Source organism: Peromyscus eremicus, chromosome 2, assembly GCF_949786415.1.
Source record: "Peromyscus eremicus chromosome 2, PerEre_H2_v1, whole genome shotgun sequence".
Taxonomy (NCBI): domain Eukaryota; kingdom Metazoa; phylum Chordata; class Mammalia; order Rodentia; family Cricetidae; genus Peromyscus; species Peromyscus eremicus.
Window position 1 is genome coordinate 67488307 of NC_081417.1, and position 14681 is coordinate 67502987.

At 40.0% G+C, this 14681-nt stretch overlaps 1 protein-coding gene across 2 annotated transcripts in view; it reads left to right on the forward strand.

The window, feature by feature from the left end:
- Tgfbr1 (transforming growth factor beta receptor 1) overlaps window positions 1-14681 on the forward strand; it is a 63100-nt gene that overhangs the window by 17746 nt on the left and 30673 nt on the right. The gene's annotated exons all lie outside the window — the stretch shown is intronic.

Consider the following 14681-nt stretch of genomic DNA (forward strand, 5'->3'; position numbering starts at 1 on the left):
TCAGCTGTGGAGAGCTATACTTCGGCATCTTTCTCACAGTTTTTAAGAGTTGTCTTTGATAGGTTTCTATTTAGGCTGTTAATTTTTGGGGTAAGGGGGTATGAATTGTCACATAAGCCTTCTATGTCCCTCTTTGTCAACTGTGAATCTGCAGTCATTGATACCACTGCAAAAGTAGCTTCCTTGCCCGTTGCCATCAGTGGGAGCATGGATTATGGACTTGCACATTGTTTCTGGTGTTTGCATCTACATGGTCTCTGGCAATAGCACCTATCACACAGACTCCAGTGACAGTACAGATCATGGACATCAACACAGATGGCCCTCTGCTGCAGCACAGGCCACAGACACCATCATAGTCCTCCATGGCAGCACAAACAGTAGACATTCACATGTTCTTCAGTGGTAACATAGCCAACGGACATCAATATGATCCCCAGCCGCAGCAGGACCATGGACATGATGGCCCTTGGTGGCAGCATGGCCCACGGACATCAACATGGCTTCAGGTGGCTGCACAGGCCACCCACATCAACATGGCTTCATGTATCAGCACAGATCATGGACATCCAAGTGGCCTTTGGTGGTAACACAGGGCACAGACATTAACATGGCCCCCTGGCTACTGTAGGCCAAGGACATCCACATTAACCTTGGGCTTCAACACAGCCTGGGGCAGTGGAGCACAGATACCAACGGGGCCTCCAAGGGCAGCATGAACCATTCTTCATCTCAAACATCCTGTCGTTGCTCAGAACCTGAGTGTAATACTGAGGCTGGGCAGTGTGTTTGGGGGGCTGGGGAGGTGGACTGAGTCAGAATTCAAACCCCAGGCTGCTGTACATCACCCTTTTGACCCTACTTAGCAAGGGCATGTTCCCCTGTCCACCACAGCCTTTTCTCACACCTGTAACTACCACTCTCCACTGCTCATTCACCACCCACTCCGTTCCTCCATCTTTCCTACCAGTCTATTACATATTCGTTCATCGTAGTGACATTGGAAACTGCAATGTGTCACACAGTGTATTTTTTGTCCAAACAGCTTTACATGCAAGTATTCATTGCAACGAGTCATTGGTCTGATTCAAGGTTTCTGGTTTCTGAAGCACCATAAATACTGAACCATTGCCAAGACTCGTCTCTGATATACTGCTGTTGCCCAGAGTCAAGATGATGTTGCAGCTAGGCAGGTTGTATGCAAGCTCCTGATTGCTGCACACATTCCTGCCCTCAGTGACTGCTGCCCTGAGGCGTGTGCACATGCGGGCAGCAGTCACAGCAAGGCAAGTAGCACATGCTGCAGTGGCAGTGGCTCTGTTTTGGGGGCCAGCTGGCTGGCAGGTTTAGGGCTGGTCCTATTCAGTAATGACCTGTTTCTATGGGAGTTCCAGGCTGCTGCACATCCATGCTGACAGCCCAATGGCTCATCAGGCATGACCTTTGTGCTTGCAACCTGCTGGCGGTCCATCTTTCTCTTTTGCATGCATCTCTGTTCCACCATCTTTCCAATTTCATGAGTCCACTTTTTAAAAGCATCTTTCCATAAGACTTTCTCCTTTTTTTCCTTTTAGTTGATCTGGAGCTATTGCAGACTCCTTTTCCACCTGTCATGTCACCCTTTGGAGCCTCCATGGGTCTCTCAGACTCCTTGGAGCTCTGCAGCAGGTGCTGGCAGCTGCAGCCATCTTTGTTTTTCTCCAATTATTTTTTTCAGCATCATCACGTAGGTATAATGCACTCATCTTTTTGGAAGTTCACACATCTTTCAAAATGTATGTGTGGTAAAGTCTTCTTCCACTCATCTTCTAGACACCCAGCCCTGTCCTTGGAAGCTGATGTTACTTATTTCTTCCTTTAAGCTTATTTATTTATTTATTTATTATTTACTATTATTATTGTGTATGTGTGTGCATGATATGTGGGGTGTGTGTGAGTGTGTGTGTGTGTGTGTGTGTGTGTGTGTGTGTGTGAGAGAGAGAGAGAGAGAGAGAGAGAGAGAGAGAGGTGTACCACTGCTAGAAAATCATCTGTAAAGTGAGGAAGTGAGGAATTGTCTCCATGGCCAGGGTAACTTCTGTTCCTACTTTAATTTTTTTGAATCTCTGAGTGTTTATGTTCAAGTGACACTTTTTTTTTTTTTTTTTTTTTTTGAGACAGAGTTTTTCTGTGTAGCCCTGGCTGTCCTGGATCTCACTCTGTAGACCAGGCTGGCCTTGAACTCAGAGATTTTCCTGCCTCTGCCTCCCCAGTGCTGGGATTAAAGGCATGTGCCACTACTGCCTGGCTTAGTGCCACTTATTACTCACTTATTACTATGTAGTCATTTAATAATACTGTTTATTCTTTGAGAGCTGTTGTCAGATTCCCCAAACCTCTTAAGTAGGTCTTTATGTGGTCCTTGTGTAATTGATCTCATTTTGAACTCAAAGGAAACCCTTTGTATTACTCCCTCCTGTTGAGTCTCCTCTTGTCATTGGATAGCCTATTCGTGCCTGTTTCTCTCTTACCACTTAATACTGTGCTAGCTGTTTTTGTGGAGCCTTGAGGAAAATGAAAGTCTTTTTGGAAAAACAAATGGTTGAGAATTCTGTAATGAGAGATGACTTAAATTATCAATAATGCTTAAATTATTTGAAAGTGGTAGGAATAAATGGGATTTTCCTGGGAAAACCAGTTTTTTATTTTAAAGCCCTACATTTGGAGGTAAAATGTTTTCTAAACCAGAGAAATTTACTTTATATTATATGACTTTTTAGCAAGCTCGGTTTGGCATTTTTGCTGCAGCGTAATTAACCTCAAGGGGGTTGATTGGAAGAAGATTGAGAGCCTTAAAAAACAAACCAATAGTTGGGTGTGATAGTGCATGCTTTAATCCCAGCACTTGGGAGCCAGAAGCAGGTGGATCTCTGTTACTTCTGGGTCAGCCAGTGCTACATGGTGAGACCCTGTCTTAAACAAAGAGCGAACTCAAGGTCTGGAGTAACCTGGAGGGAGAAGTTGGTCAGTCCTGTAGTCTCGTATGTACTGATAGGCAGCATATTGAAAGAAAGAAGAGAATCTACCTGGTATGCTGTGCCCAGAGGTAGAAGAGGTGGGAGGGAAAAAGGAGAGAAAGGAGAGAGGGACATGGCATGGTGCTGGGAATGGTGAGGGAATGTAGATGACTCAGAGGAATTGGAGTAGAGGAATAGGTGGATAGAAGGGGCTGACTGCTGTGCCTCAAAGGATTTGTCAGGTCTTAATTAGAATTGATCACCCTCACACTGTACAGTAAAGAAAGATACCCAAGTGGACTGCTCTCTTTTTATTAGTCACTTCATTTGACATGCTAGGTGTTGGGTATCTGATAGTCTTTCACATCACATCAAAATTAGAAACCTTGAAATTCTGACTTACTCTAGGGTATTTGAAAACCTCACTGGTAGTAATTATATTTCTGATATCGGACTGATTTTTTTTTCTTTGTGAACATAGTAGCTTTTCTTTTAGTGTGGAATCATAGTGAAATCTATGTATAGACATTTAATAACCAACAAAATTTTAAGACTTAGTTGCAGGAAAATAATCAGTGCAAATAATTAAAATGATGATTAAGTGAACAGTACCATCTGTGGTCACTCCTGTAAGCAAAGGTGCAGTGAAATCAATGAACTGGACCACTCTTTGGGTAGAAAGAAAGGTTTATTTGGGAAATTCAAAACTGCCATGGCTATCTCTCTTAGGGGCTGCTGCAACAACTTGAAAGAATATCAGGGAGGCCTGCAGGCCAGAAGAACCTGGGAGTTAGCCTGGGGACTTTGGTATGTGTTAAAGGCATGTGTTAATAGGGAACTGGGTGCCTGGTTACCCGAGGTAGTTGGCTGTGGGGCACATAAGGGAAGTAATTGCTCTTCCTTAACAGAAATCCCCTTCACAAGTTTCTGAGGAATCCTGGGTTTGGGCTTTTGTTTCTCTCCTAGCAGTCCTTCTGTTTACCTAGTCTGAGTCCAGCCTGAGCTGTCAGTTACGACATTGTCAGTGGCACTGCCATTTTGGGGGGCCCACTTTAGACCTAACAATCCCAAGTTGCAATGTCCTGTTTTACCTTTCTGTCCTGGAGGTTGGATGGTGATGGTTTCTACCCTATTCTCCCCCGCCCCCATGTCATTTTTGTAACTTTGATTGTGAAATGTATTCAATTTTAGAATGTTAAAAGTTCAAGGAAATATGGGTCTCAGAATTAAAGCTTTGCATAATCCCAGAGATTGGTGAATAGAGACCAAGTTGGACAGTATAGTAGAAGGTATGCCGGGCGGGTGGTGGCGCACACCTTTAATCCCAGCACTTGGGAGGCAGAGCCAGGCGGATCTGTGCGAGTTCGAGGCCAGCCTGGGCTACAGAGCGAGATCTAGGACGGGCACCAAAACTACACAGAGAAACCCTGTCTCGGGAAACAAACAAACAAACAAACAAAAAAGTACTAAACACTGAGTTTGGTTTTTATCTTTGCAATCAGTAACAAAGTCTCAGGCTAGGGGTCTAAATGTGAAGCTGTGCAGTTGAGCCATAGTTGGGTTTTTCCTTTATATGTATGTGTGTCAATATTAGGTATCCTCTTCAGTTGTTCTTCACCTTCTTTTTTTTGAGACAGGGTCTCTCATTGAACTTGAAGTGCACCAATTTGCCTAGACTGACTGGCCTACAATGATTTTCAAGTCATCCCTGCCCTAGTGTTAGAATTGCAGGCATGTGCCACCATACCAGGCTTTTACATGGGTACTGGAGATCTGAAGTCATTCATGTTGTGATGACTGTCCAGAGAGGATTCACATCCATCTGTATAACCTGAGTAGAATAATTGCTGTTAATAATTACTGGTCTCCTAACTATTGATTTCTATATAAAAATGACAGAATTGAGTTACAATCTTTGAGTTTTATACAGTTCTGTCAATCAGGGCCTCTATAGTGGAATTTTGAGTACAACTTTTGAGAAAAGAAATTTCGTTGTGTCAATAGATGGAGTTGCTCTAAACATTTTTTAAAATTTTATATATATATATATATATATATATATATACATACATATATGTAATTAGTTTCAAAATGTGTTAGTCCATAGTATCTGACTTGATCTCATTGAGATGAGCTAGATTGGGAATGGAATTATGTTCATTTGTTAGTGAAATTAAACGATTGTGTTTAGTCTTGAACCATTGTTTGAATTTGATTGTATTAGAGTATTTGGGATTCTAACAACTAAAAGTGAAATCCTACCACTGAAGAAAACCCCAGCAGTATCACTTTCTCATCATCGCTTGTATAACACATTATATACATTCTCCAAGTTCTGACTTGCATATCCTGTGAAGCTTTGCTTCCTATCTTTTCTACTTTAGCAAGTTGAAGCACTTGATTATTCTGAGTTTTAAGTATGTTTAATGTCTTATCCATTCTAGGAAACCACTTAAATACAAATATGTTTTTTATTTTTTGCTATACCTGGCACCTTGTATGTTGAGATGCACTGAGAGTAATAAAATAACTAAATGGAATGGGGGCAGAATTAAATTTAATGGCCTAATATTGCAGACTGGGGAGTAAAACTTGGGCTTTAGGGTAGAGGAAAGGAAATAACAGTCTATCACTTTTTAGATATGCATATAAATGTTTCTTTATGAAAGAATTTAAAAATTGAAATACTGTAGATGGAACAGTAAACTTTTATGTGTACGATGGTCACTGAAGAAATCAGATAGAAAAAGATTAAATTCTTTTACTTAAATGAAAATGAGGAAAAAAAAAAAAAACAACCAACCAACCAGAACCTTTGGGATACAGCTAAGGAAGTTATAAGAGGAAAAAATCATAGCTTTTACATTAAGAAATCAGCAGAATTCAAGTAAATAATGGTACACCTCAAGGTCTCAGAAGAACAGTCCAAACCTAGAGGAATGTCAGCAAGAAATAATATATACCAAACAGAAATTAATGAAATAGAGGCTAAATGAGCACTCCATAGTCAGTTGAAGAGCTGGTTCTTTGACAAATTTTTAGCAAACTAAACAAAAGAAATGATCCAAATTAATAAAATTAGAGATGTAATAAGCTATGAAGTTGAAGTAGTAATAATGTCTCCCAATGAAGCACAAGACCAGTCACTGTCAAATTCTACCAAACCTTTGAAGAAGAGCTAATGCTAATGCTTCTCAAACTGTTCCATAAAACAGAAAGGGAGGGAACCTTACCAAACTCATTCTACGAAGCCAGCATTACTCTGGACAAGGACATATAACACTGGACAAAGACATAACCAATAAAAGAAAGTTGTGGATTGATTTCTCTGATGAACATATGAAAAAAAATTGGATAAATTCTTACAGACCCAATTTAAGAACACATTAAGATCATGTACCATGAACAAGTTGACTTTGTTCCAGTGATGAAACATACAGAAATCAATAAATATAATACAGAACTTAGATATAAGGACTGAAATCACATGATCTCAATAGATGCAGAAAAAGCCTTTGATAGAATTCAATACCCCTTCATGATGAAATCCTTGAAGGAACTATAAACAGAAGCATACCACAATATAACAAAGGTTATATAATAGATAATGACTATAGGCATATCCTCTAAAGTCAGGGGCAAGACAGGAGTGTCCACTGTGTCTGATCTTATTCAATATAGTACTTGAAGTCTTAGCTAAAGCAATAATATAAGAGAAAAAAGGAAACAGGAAAAGAGGTCCAACTATCTTTATTTTCATACTATGTGACTTTTTATTTTAAATACTCTAAAGACTCTACCAGGTTACTTAGACCTGATAAACATTTAACAAAGTAACAGGACACAAAATTAATGTACAAAAACAAAACAGTATCTTTCCTACATATCCGTAACAAACATGCTGAGAAAGAAATTTGGGAAGAGTTCCCTTCCTAATAGCTTCAACAAACAGAAACTGCATAGGAATAAACATAAGTAGTGAGATAAGACCTCTACCATAAAAACTTTAAAGACCCAGAATAAAAAAAATGAGAAAGACCTCCCACACTAACTGATTAATAGAATTAGTATTGTGAAAATGATACTTTTATCAAAAGCGGTGTGCAAATTCAGCTCAATATCCTTCAAGTGATAGTCTTCCAATGGTACTTTATTTTCCACAGCTATTAAAAAAAATCTAAAATTTTTCGTATGGAAGCACAAAAGACCCCAAAGTATCAGTAGTCCTAAGCAGGAAGAGATGAGTTTCTAGAGTAAGAGGACATAGACATAAATAGACATAGTAACATTTGTAAACAATGGTGTCAGAAACATTTTCAAAAGCTTTAACAAATGGCACCCACAATATCAGTTCAGACTGGAGCAGAGATTGTATAACCTGAAACTTAGAGGAAAGCCAGTAAAACACTTCATGATACAGGTTGTATTAGATACATTTCTGTTGCTGTGGGAAAGTATCCTGACAGAAACAGCTTAAGGGAGAAAGAGTTTCATTTGGCCCCAAGCTTAAGGTTGTAGTTGATCATGTAAAGGAAGTCTTGGCACCTCAGGAGCTTGAGGCAGTTGACCACATTGTACTACAGTCAGAAAGCCAAGAGTGATGAATGCCTGTGCTCAGCTGCACCTTGGGACTCCAGCCCAGGGAATGGTGTCATCCACTTAGGCTGGGTCTTCCCACCTCATAAACTGGTACAGACAGTCCTTCACAGATGTTTATAGGTAATTCCTCACAGGTATATCCAAGGCTGACCTAATCTGGATAATCCCTTCCAGACATGCTGAGAGGCTTGTCTCCTAGGAGATCTTGATCTTAGATCCTGTCAAGTTGACAGTCAGTATTAACCATCACATACGCATGGTCAAGACCTTTCTGTAATAGAGTCCAGCAGCACAGGAAATAATGTAAGAATTGATAAGTGGGAACACATGAAATTAAAAACCTTCTATACAGTAGAGTGGAGAGAGCCTACAGAATTGGGGTGGGGATGCCAACTATATGTCAAAGAGGAGTCTGATATTTAGAATACATAAAGAGCTGCCAAAATTAAACACCAAAAAAAAAAAAAAATCACCTAGTTAATGAGTGGGTTACTAAACTGAAGAGAAAGTTGTCAAAAGAAAAGTACAAATGACCAATAAATACTTGAAAAAAGTATTGAACATTTTTAGCTGTACATTAAAACTGCTGTGAGTTTCCATCTCACCCCAGTCAGAATGGCTACCATCAAGAAACCAAATGACAATAATTGGTGGTAAGAATGTGGAGAAATGGAAATCCTTATCATTCACTCTTTTGGGAGTGTAAACTAGTATAGCCACTATGGGAGTCAGTGTGTAAGTTCCAAAAGACAAAAAGAAGGAGGAGGAGGAGGAGGAGGAGGAGGAGGAGGAGGAGGAGGAGGAGGAGGAGGAAAAAAAATAGAACTACCATATGACCCAGCCATACCATTCCTGGGTAGATTACAAAGGACTTTTATCTTAGCACAGATGCCCTGGTGTATTCTTTAGAGAAAGTCACTGCTGGTTTAGCAGACAACGAGAGGTTAATTTCCTCAGTCAAAGGTGGAAAAGTCATTATTTCAGGGGGTGAGAGCAGGCATACATCTTCTGCTGAGGGTAGAGAGACTACTTCTTCGGGTGAGATAAACCCTTGAGAATCTAAGGGTTCAGTTTTCAGCTTCAATGGAGTGGTCTGACACATTCCCATCCCAAGTGACAGGATCTCTTTCTTTACTAATTAATGCCCTTACTTTAACTCTTGACACTCTCTGAGTCTGGGACTTGAATTTTCACTTTAATTCAGCCAATCTTATAATGAGGGCCTCAGTTTTATTTTCCACAATTTGAGCTCTGTGGAAACTTAGAAACCTTTAGGCTGTTTATGCACATCTGGAGCCTGCCTATTTATCATTCAGTCCATTGCTGTCTTTCATTGTATTCTGAAGTACTAGAAATTGGTTAATTTTATTATAGAGCTCATTCTTTTCCTTTGTCAGTTTGTTTAGAGATCCTAGGAACAACTGACCAGTATCATAATTTTCCTTATTTTTCCATAAATTGTCAAAAGTTTTATATACAGAGTCACCAAATCTGTTGCCTCTCACAACTGGTGAATCATGATAATCAAATGCATTTGTCTCCTTAACTTTGTAAAACACACCAGGGGCTTTCAGTATTCTCTGAGCTTCTAGGAGAGCTTCAGTAACTGTAAGTGTTGGCAAATTGGAAAGCCTATTCCATATTCTTACAATATTGAACCTTATACTCTGTTCCTCTATAACCCTACTCCTGGTACCAATTTCTGTCTTAGGTAGGGTTACTATTGCTGTGATAAAACACTACGACCAAAAGCAACTTGGGGAGGAAAGGGTTTTATGCTTCCACATCACTGTTTATTATTCAAAGAAGTCAGGACAGGAACTCAAACAGGGCAGGAACCTGGAGATAGGAGCTGATGCAGAGGTCATGGAGGTGTGCTGCTTACTGGCCTGCTCCGCATGGCTTGCTCAGCCTGCTTATAGAAGCCAGAACCACCAGCCCATGGGTGGCCCCACCCACAATGGGCTGAGCCTTTTCATGTCAATCACTAGTTAAGAAAATGCTACACAGGCTTCCCTTAAGCCTGATCTTATGGAGGTATTTTCTCTGTTGAGACTCCCTCCCTTCTGATGACTCTAGCTTGTGTCAAGTTGACATAAAACTAGCTGGGACAGCAGAGATACTTACACATTCATGTTTATAGTTGCACTATGCACTACATGTATGTATTATGTATGTAGTAACATATGTAGTAAAGTATGTAACCAGCTTAGATGTCCATGAGCAGATGAATGCACTAAAATATAGTCCATGTATACAGTGGAATTTTGTTCAGCTCTATCGTGTAGGAAAATGGATATAACTGTAAATCATGTTAAATGAAGTAAGCCAGACACAGAAAAACAGATGTTTTCTCTCATGTGAAAGGATTTTAAATGTGTGAGCTGGATTTAGAACAGGGACTGTGAAGATGTGAAGGATCTTAAGTGAGAAGGTAATAGAATACCTGTGACATAAAAAGAGACTATTTGTGAAGGTAAAGGTGATGAGGAGAGGACATGGGGATAAATTGCAATATAGTGTAATGATACATATGTGTGAAAATGCAGTAATAACATTCATTGCTTTGTATACTAAAAATATTTAAAAATTGAAACTAAGACTTAGTTTAATTAAAAATATTTTTACATTTTTATTTGGAGTGTGATGTGTGTAAGAGAAAAATGTGCCACTGCAAATGTGTGTAAATAAGAGGACAATTTAAAAGAATCCATTTTCTTCTACTGTGTGGTTTCTTGGGGATCAAACTCAGGTTCCCAGACTTGATGGGAAATGCCTTTAGCCACTGAACCATTTTGCCAGCCCCTACTTTGACTTAAAAATGATTTGTGTGTGTGCAGGAGTGTCTATGGGTATGAGTGCCTGTGTATCACTGTGTGAGTAGAGCGCAAAGGACAGCTTTTGGGAATTGGTTTTCTCCTTCCACCTTGGGTTCTTGGCATCAAAAGTCAGGTGGCAAGCACTTTTATCTGCTGAGCTATCTTACCAGCCCAGAGACCTATTTTAATAAAAGAGAAAGAAGGTGCAGGCTGGAGAGATGGTTCAATGGTTAAGATGTTCCTCCAGAGGACCTGAATTCTGTTACCAGCACCCACATCAGGTGTGCACAACAACCTATTATAACACCCTCTTCTGGCCTCCTCAGTCACCCATATGCACATGGCATATACTCACACAGGCACTCTTACATACAGATGAAGAAAAAAAATTAAAAGGGGGAATGAGGTAAACCAGGAGCTGGATCTATCTAATAATAAAGTCACTTATATTTTTAGGGGGAGGTCAGGTGCTGGGTATAGAACCCAAGGCCTTGCACATGCTAGGCAACTGCTTTACCACTGACTACATCCCAAGCCCTTGCTTTTTTTGAAGCAGTCTTGCTGTGTATCTCACGCTGTTTTGGAATTTGGGATCCTCTTGCCTCTGCCTCCTAAGCATTAAAATTACAAGTGCACACTATCACACTTAGCTTACAGACTTGAACTTGTAAGAAATGAGAATTAAGTTAATATGTTTATGATAATCTGTTGTTTCCATTTTAATTTTTCACAAACTATATTACTATGTCATATAATAGCAATCCTGTATTCAGTCATCTGATTTAGACTGGAAAAACGGAATTTTAAAATTCCTTCAAGAGACAAAATCCTTGCCTGGCTAAGCATTGTGTTATATGATGTTTATATTGTCTAGTGACCTTTCTTGTTGAAAGAGTAATAAGAGAAGCCCTTCAGCATTGGCTTTTTTAAAATTTCATCATACACTGACCTCTTTGAAAAGAAAACTGCAAAATGTATTTTTCACGATGTTCTTTAGATTGTAGACATGAAATCAGGAAGCATAGAACTTAATGTTTTGGGCTCATTTACAATTATACATTTAATCTGTAAATTAAATGCAAAGACAACAACAAATAGCAAAATGCAAATTAATACAAGTATTTGGCATGACAATTTATGTTTCTCTTTCATTGTAGAAATAAAATGGCCTTAGGTCTGGTTTTAGTTTTGTATCTGTTTGTTCTAACTGCAGTGATAATAAATGCTACAAGTGGCCGTTCTCATTGGTAATGTTTCAAGACAGTATTAATGACCTCAGGGCTTGTTGGTAAGTCAGGGTAATGAGAGCTCACACCTAACCAAAACACTTGCTAGCAAGCATTCCTCAAATACCAGTTAATGAGATGTTTTTTTACTGCAAGATAGGGCTAGGATTATACTATTATTGAAGTCTTTACTAAATGGTTTTCTAAACCATTTGTTGCTGGAAGTGAGAACAGAAAGTGTCGTTGAATGTTATAGCCATATGTATTGCTGGTGAATGTTTGCAAGGTTTTCTACAAAGAAGGGATTTGTGTAAGGCTTGCATGGATTCAGGACACCTGTGGTACTAGTTGTCTTGACTCTACCAGATCTACAGTACCCTGTGATCCTGTGTTTTAAGTTTTACTTGTACGCTTTTGCTCTATACATACTTGAAGCTGTCTGTGTGTAAAGTGTGCCACAAGGACATTTAACCTGAATGAGCATTTCACACAGCTGTAGAAATAGTTGTGAAAGCTTGGTAATGCTTGTGGAGATGGTGGTTACTCAGGATTCAGAATGTTTATCATTGTTGATAGATTATGCTTTTCTCTTCTTTGTGACCTCTTGTGTGGGAAACCAGTTAGCAAATCTGTTTTTCTGGTACTACCTCAGGGTCCAGAATAAAACAAAACGGCTAAACACAGCCCTTCCTAGAGTAATGAGAGATACTAATAACAACCTATAGACAGATTGGTATGCATCTTCAAGGTATGCAGAGGTATGTGAGAACAAATGAAAGAAACCCCAATTATGTAAAGGGAGGACTTGAGATTACGTGTGGAAAGGATCTTTGAATAGGATCTTGAAGGATGAGAGGCAGAAGAGAGGTGGGTTTAACTAGGCAGAGAGAAGAACTAAAACTCTGTGCCAAAATCAGCATAATGATTATCTCTTTCTAACAGTATTCTTTCTCTTACTTTTCTTGAATTCCCTTCATATTTGGGTAGAGTTGAGTTAAACGGCTGAACTCTTAAGAAGAATGAAAATATTCTTTCAATTTATTATTATTATTTATGTGTATGAGAGAGTGAACATGGTGGAGGTCAGAAGACAGCTTTTTAGAGTTGATGCTGTCTTTCTATCTTTTATATATGGGTTTTGGGAATTGAGCTCAGGTGAGCAGGTTGTGTGGCAAGAGCCCTACTGAGCCATCTCATTGGCTCTGAAAATGTTTTTTTATAATGATCAAAATAAAATTTTGTTAGTTTGTTAATAGGCAAGTGTACTGATTGCAGCAGCAACCTTTTGAAGCAGCCGCTCAAGAAAAGCCTGCTGTTCCTGAGTTAAGAGTTTAGCTATCGTATTAGTTTAGGGTCCCCAAACAGCACACCTCCTAGTAGAGCAGGACACTTTCTTCTCTTAGCAGTGGCATGTGACAGCATGTACAAAGTACTTCCAGCCAGTGAAGCCCACTTGAGCCTTGGTTAGTGTCCAGGGCTTTTCCTGAGGATCAGTCACCAGCCATTGTATTAGTTAAACATTGCATCACTGTGACAAGCATCTGACAGAAACAAGTTGAGGATTACTGTTCTTAGCCTTAATGAAGGGTTTAGTCTGCTCAGAGTTTAGAGATTGTAGCCATCAAGTTGGGGAGGGTGTGGCAGAGCATCTTAAATGGGTCTCTCTCTCTCTCTCTCTCTCTCTCTCTCTCTCTCTCTCTCTCTCCCTCCCTCCCTCCCTCCCTCCCTCTCTCTCTCTCTCCCTCCCTCCCTCCCTCTCTACCTCCCTCCCTCCCTCTCTCTCCTTCTCTCTCCCTCTCTTTCTCTCTCTCTCCCTCCCTCCTTCCCTCCCTCCCTCTTTCTCCTTCTGCCCCTCTCCCTCTCTCTCTTTTTTTTCTCTCTCATTTTACTCTATCCAGATCCCTAGACCTTAGGACAATAACACCCACATTCAGGGCAGGTCCCCCCACCACCTCTAACCCAAATCCTCCCTCAGAGGTGTGCTTTACAAATCTCCTTGGTAGTTCTCAACCCAGTCAGGTTGATGATCTAGATTAACTATCAGTCTATAGGCTTATGGTCTGCATAACAGCTGAGCTAAGAACTTACTGCCTCCATCCCAACAAACAAAAAATAAGTTTCTTCTGTAAATTACATTGTTAGTGCCAATGATCTGGTCAAATTGGTACTATGTGACCCAAAGCCTTATAACATACAGAAACATTCTTATCAGAGAGCATATCCTAGAGGCTCAGCACTCACATCCAGTCAAGGACAGTTACTCTTGGGAATATGCTGTGTTGTTGAACTCAGGCCTGCTAAGTACAGCACACTAGCCATTTAGAAAAATAGCTTTCTTCTGGCCTGTTGTCTACCTAGCTACTCCCTTTCTAGATATAATGAACCTCCCAGGTCTCATCATTGTTGGCCATTCCACCTAACTGGACTTTTCCCTTGCCACTGAGTAATTGGATCACTTATTGTGTTGTTCATTCAGCAAGCAGTTTTTAATGCTGCTGTCAGGCATAGGGCTCTATGGTAGATTTTCAGAATTGGTATGGGTCTCTGACCCCACAGAACTTACATTTTCTTAGAGGTAGAAATAATAAAAGCATTTCTGGTAAGTTAACCTCATTAGAGGATATGGGTGTATATGTGGGAAGATGTCGGTGACAGCAGATACTTCCATAAAGGGGTCGTTCCTAGAGTTGAGCCACAAAGACCTAATAGGTACAGTGGACATGTAGCTAGTTTGCCCATGTGACTGGCATATATAAACTGTTCCTGGAATAGTCTACCTCATAATAGTTAGAAGGTACATGTCTTAGAGTTTGCACAAGAGTGAGTAGAAAACCAGTGGTTCAATAGGAATCTATTTCTATTAACTTCATTGCTACGAATCTACTGAAATGACATTTCTAGGCTGTATTGAGTTTGTGGCAGTATTTTCACACATTGCTCCCCAGTCACCTGTGAGGGGTGTGAGGGGTGTATATGTGGACGTCTAATTTAGGGCCAGTAACAAGTATAACTCTACTTTGTTTGAAATGGGAGGACAAATG